This window comes from Artemia sp. Qi Xiang Cuo, chromosome 20, assembly GCF_049724085.1.
Source record: "Artemia sp. Qi Xiang Cuo chromosome 20, ASM4972408v1, whole genome shotgun sequence".
Classification (NCBI taxonomy): Eukaryota; Metazoa; Arthropoda; class Branchiopoda; order Anostraca; family Artemiidae; genus Artemia; species Artemia sp. Qi Xiang Cuo.
Window position 1 is genome coordinate 54,241,633 of NC_142813.1, and position 6,193 is coordinate 54,247,825.

Below are 6,193 nucleotides of genomic sequence, written 5' to 3' on the forward strand. Positions count from 1 at the left end.
TGGATTTAGTGTAGCAGTCAAGGGACATCCATGAGTTACTCCAATTAGTAATGTCTAATCCGGCACACTTTTTGGTCCCTGCGTGGAGCCAAGAGTCACGATTGGCACATTTAATTGAGTTAGAAGTAACTCGTAATCTGCATTCTGGACAGTATTGTTTTTGTTTTGCCATTTGGACAAAGGTCCTGAATGTAGCTTATTCAGGATTATATATAACTGACTTAAATTACAACTTAAATGACTACTAAGGTCCTTGTTTCAGTCTTTACGGGTTGGGTGTCAGGGTCGCTGCAGTGTTGCATATATTCAGCATTATATATAACTGACTTAAATTACAACTTAAATGACTACTAAGGTCCTTGTGTCGGTCTTTACGGGTTCGGTGGCAGTGTCGCTGCAGTGTTGCATATATTCAGGATTATATATAACTGACTTAAATGACAACTTAAATGACTACTAAGTTCATTGTGTCTGTCTTTATGGGTTGGGTGGCACGGTCACTGCAGTTTCACATATATTTAGGATTATATATAACTGACTTTAAAGACTACTAAGGTCCTTGTGTCGGTGTTTACGGGTTCGGTGGCAGTGTCGCTGCAGTGTTGCATATATTCAGGATTATATATAACTGACTTAAATTACAACTTAAATGACTACTAAGGTTTTTGTGTCAGACTTTACGGGTTCGGTGGCAGGGTTGCTGCAGTATTGCATATATTCAGGATTATATAACTGACTTAAATGACTTCTAAGGTCCTTGCGTCGGTTTTACGGGTTCGGTGGCAGGGTCGCTGCAGTGTTGCATATATTCAGGATTATATATAACTGACTTAAATGACTACTAAGGTCATTGTGTTTGTCTTTATGGGTTCGGTGGCACGGTCACTGCAGTTTCGCATATATTTAGGATTATATATAACTGACTTAAATGACAACTTAAAAGACTACTAAGGTCATTGTGTCTGTCTTTATGGGTTCGGTGGCACGGTCACTGCAGTTTTGCATATATTTAGGATTGTATATAACTGACTTAAAAGACTACTAAGGTCCTTGTGTCGGTGTTTACGGGTTCGGTGTTAGTGTTGCATATATTCAGGATTATATATAACTGACTTAAATTACAACTTAAATGACTACTAAGGTTTTTGTGTCAGCCTTTACGGGTTCGGTGGCAGGGTCGCTGCAGTATTGCATATATTCAGGATTATATAACTGACTTAAATGACTTCTAAGGTCCTTGTGTCGGTTTTACGGGTTCGGTGGCAGGGTCGCTGCAGTGTTGCATATATTCAGGATTATATATAACTGACTTAAATTACAACTTAAATGACTAATAAGGTTTTTGTGTCTTTTACTCATATGACTTTTACTCATAGATAAACTTATAAATGAATTCCACATTGAAACTTTCCTTGTTAAGATCATTGCCTCTTTTCTTTCTAATAGATCTCGAACAGTTTAATATCTAAATTGTTTCTCAGATCATCTCCCCATATTTAATGGCATTCCTCAGGGGACTATTCTAGGCCCTCTCCTTTTTTCTCTTAGGATTAACAGCCTTTCAACCTTTTATGACAATAGATGGAAATTTGTCGATGACTTGACAGTTTTAGAGATATGTCTAATAAGGTTTAGTGTCTAATAAGGTTTTTGTGTCTAATAAGGTTTTTGTGTCTTTTACTCATATGACTTTTACTCATAGATAAACTTATAAATGAATTCCACATTGAAACTTTCCTTGTTAAGATCATTGCCTCTTTTCTTTCTAATAGATCTCAAACAGTTAAATATCTAAATTGTTTATCAGATCATCCCCCCATATTTAATGGCATTCCTCAGGGGACTATTCTAGGCCCTCTCCTTTTTTCTCTTAGGATTAACAGTCTTTCAACCCTTTATGACAATAGGTAGAAATTTGTCGATGACTTGACAGTTTTAGAGATATTTCATAAAAACATGTTTAGCAACCCAATGGGCATGCTCCAAGATATTGCCCGTGAGGCCTCTTCCCTTGACGTGACAGTTAACCCTTCTAAATCCACAATAGTCTCAATAAGTTTCCTTAAATCCCCTCCCCTTTTTCTTGCTCCTATTTCTCCTGAAACCTCTGTCACATCTCTTAAACTCCTTGGTGTTACAATTTCTTCTAATTTGAAATGGGATGCCCATATGAATAATATCCTACGACAAGCAAACTCCTCGCTTTCCCTCCTTAAACTTTTAAATAAATTCAGTTGCCCCCAATCACATTTACTACAAGTATACATTTCTTTTGTGCGTCCCATATTAGAGTACGCTTGTCCTGTGTGGCACCCTAGCCTCTCTAATGAAGCAACACAAAAAATTGAAAATGCCCAAAAGAGAGCTCTAAGAATTATTTTTAAAGAGGGCATGATACCATATTTGCATTTGTTAAATATTTCAAACCTAGAGACCCTCGAGAGACGAAGAAATAATTTGTGCCTCCGTTTTGCAAAAAATGCCATAACAAACCCTCAGACGGCAAGTATTTTCCCCAAACGTCACTCCCCATCCAGATTACGGCCGCCTCGAGCTGTTTCTGATCCCATCCCTGTTTTGTCCCCCATTCACTGCGTTACTTCGAGATACGAAAGAACTTGTGTCCCCTTTTTTACAGGACAAATGAATAAAATGTCACAATAGTTTCTTTTTTCCCTCTTTTTGTCCCTCCCCCTTCTTGACCAGTTTTCATTTTTAACTATTTTATTGACTTACTGCAGTTGGATTATTGACAATCTCTTAGTGTCCCTTCTATTTTATCCTCAGGTATTTCTAGCTCTTTTTTTTGTTTCTATTCGTTTATTCCCCCCCCCCCCTTCCTTTTTTTATGTCCGTTCTAATTCTTTTTCCGATTCGTATTTGTGTAAGTTTAGTATGACCAGTTTTTATCTTTTTAACTTTTTAATTGACTTTTCAGAGTTTTAATTATTGACTGTTAAATGATTGTTCATTATGATTTTTCTATTTCGTTGTTGTTGTTTCATTTTTGCCAGTTTTAGTGCAACCATTTATATTGTCGACTCCGAAGTCCGAATTCGGCAATTTGTGGGCTTGTGATAGTGATCTTTTTGAAATAAATAAATATCTCTTATATGCAACACTGCAGCGACCCTGACACCGAACCCGTAAAGGCCGACACAAAAACCTTAGTAGTCATTTAAGTTGTAATTTAAGTCAGTTATATATAATCCTAAATATATGCAAGACTGCAGCGACAGTGCCACCGAACCCGTAAAGGCCGACACAAAAACATTAGTAGTCATTTAAGTTGTAATTTAAGTCAGTTATATATAATCCTTAATATATGCAACACTGCAGCGACCTTGCCACCGAACCCGTAAAGTCCGACACAAAAACTTTAGTACTCATTTAAGTTGAAATTTAAGTCAGTTATATATAATCCTGAATACATGCAACACTGCAGCGACACTGACACCGAACCCGTAAACACCGACACAAGGAACTTAGTACTCTTTTAAGTTGTCATTTAAGTCAGTTATATATAATCCTAAATATATGCAAAACTGCAGTGACCGTGCCACCGAACCCATAAAGACAGACGCAAGGACCTTAGTAGTCATTTGAGTCAGTTATATAGAATCTTGAATATATGCAACATTGCAGCAGCCCTGCTGCCGAACCCATAAAGACTGATACAATGACCTTAGTAGTCATTTTAGTTTTAATTTAAGTCAGTTATATATATAATCCTGAATATATACAACACTGTAGCGACCTTGCCACCGAAACCGTAAAACCGACAAAAGGACCTTAGAAGTCATTTAAGTCAGTTATATAATCCTGAATATATGCAACACTGCAGCGACCCTGCCACCGAACCCGTAAAGACCGACACGAGGACCTTAGCAGTAATTTAAGTCAGTAATTTATAATCCTGATTATATGCATCACTACAGTAACCCTGAAGCCGAGCCCGTAAAGACCAACAAAAGGACATTAGTAATCATTTAACTTGAAATTTAAGTCATTTATATATAATCTTGAAAATATGTAACACTGCATCGACCCTGCCATCGAGCCCGTAAAGACCGACACAAGGACCTTAGTAGTCATTTAAGTAGACATTTAAGTCATTTATACATAATCCTGAATATTTGCAACATTGCAACAACCCTGCCACTGAACCCGTAAAGACCGACACAAGGACCTTAGCAGTCATTTAAGTCAGTTATATAATCCTGAATATATACAACACTGTATCGACATTGCCACCGAAACCGTAAAACCAACGAAATGACCTTAGCAGTCTTTTAAGTCAGTTATATAATCCTGAATATATGCAACACTGAAGCAACCCTGCCACCGAACCCGTAAAGACCGACACAAAAACATTAGTAGTCATTTAAGTTGCAATTTAAGTCATTTATATATAATCCTGAATATTTGCAACACTGCAGCGACCCTGACACCGAACCCGTAAACACCGACACAAGGACCTTAGTAGTCTTTAAAGTCAGTTATATATAATCCTAAATATATGCGAAACTGCAGTGACCGTGCCACCCAACCCATAAAGACAGACACAAGGACCTTAGCAGTCATTTAAGTTGTCATTTAAGTCAGTTATATATAATCCTGAATATATGCAACACTACAGCGACCCTGACACCGAGCCCGTAAAGACCGACACAAGGACCTTAGTAGTCATTTAAGTTGTAATTTAAGTCAGTTATATATAATGCTGAATATATGCAACACTGCAGCGACCCTGACACCAAACCCGTAAAGACTGAAACAAGGACCTTAGTAGTCATTTAAGTTGTAATTTAAGTCAGTTATATATAATCCTGAATAAGCTACATTCAGGACCTTTGTCCAAATGGCAAAACAAAAACAATACTGTCCAGAATGCAGACTACGAGTTACTTCTAACTCAATCAAATGTGCAAATCGTGACTCTTGGTTCCACGCAGGGGCCTAACTGACTTAAATTACAACTTAAATGACTAATAAGGTTTTTGTGTCGGCCTTTACGGGTTCTGTGGCAGGGTCGCTGCAGTATTGCATATATTCAGGATTATATAACTGACTTAAATGACTTCTAAGGTCCTTGCGGCGGTTTTACGGGTTTGGTGGCAGGGTCGCTGCAGTGTTGCATATATTCAGGATTATATATAACTGACTTAAATGACAACTTAAATGACTACTAAGGTCATTGTGTCTGTCTTTATGGGTTTGGTGGCACGGTCACTGCAGTTTCGCATATATTTAGGATTATATATAACTGACTTAAATGACAACTTAAAAGACTACTAAGGTCCTTGTGTCGGTGTTTACGGGTTCGGTGGCAGTGTCGCTGCAGTGACGCATATATTCAGGATTATATATAACTGACTTAAATTGCAACTTAAATGACTACTAAGGTTTTTGTGTCGGCCTTTACGGGTTCGGTGGCAGGGTCGCTGCAGTATTGCATATATTCAGGATTATATAACTGACTTAAATGACTTCTAAGGTCCTTGTGTCGGTTTTACGGGTTCGGTGGCAGGGTCGATGCAGTGTTGCATATATTCAGGATTATATATAACTGACTTAAATTACAACTTAAATGACTACTAAGGTTTTTGTGTCGGCCTTTACGGGTTCGGTGGACTCTGTTGCCATAGACTGGCACTATGTTGCCATAGACGCGGCATACAGAGCCATAGACTGGCTCTAAGTCATCTTCAACAAGAGTGCCCTTCCCTTGGTAAACTTCAAAATCATATACAAAACCTGACACACCGGCTCTTGTAAACACTTTTATTCCCCACCTCGTCGGCTTTTTTGGTAGATATTGTCTCAAGTTGCTTCGCCCCTTGAAAGGAATCATTTGCTCGTCAATTGAATGGTGTTCTTCGGGGCTGACTTCAAGAAACTTGGAACGGATATGACTCAGGACGGGTCGAATCTTGTATAGCTTGTCAAATCCTTGTTCTCCAGGTTTCTTAGCTTTATTGTTGTCGTTGAAATGAAGAAAACGTTTGATCTTGTCAAACCTTTGTCGGCCCATCTTGTCGGCAATTTGAGGGTATCTGGTGGCTGCTTCCCAGTGCAATCGATAATAGGGAACTTTTATCCCTCCCAATAGTAGAATAATGCTAATGAAAACTTTTAGCTGTTCGACAGTGAGGCAGAGGTTGCATCCCTCAGTTTGAATTGCAAAGACGTT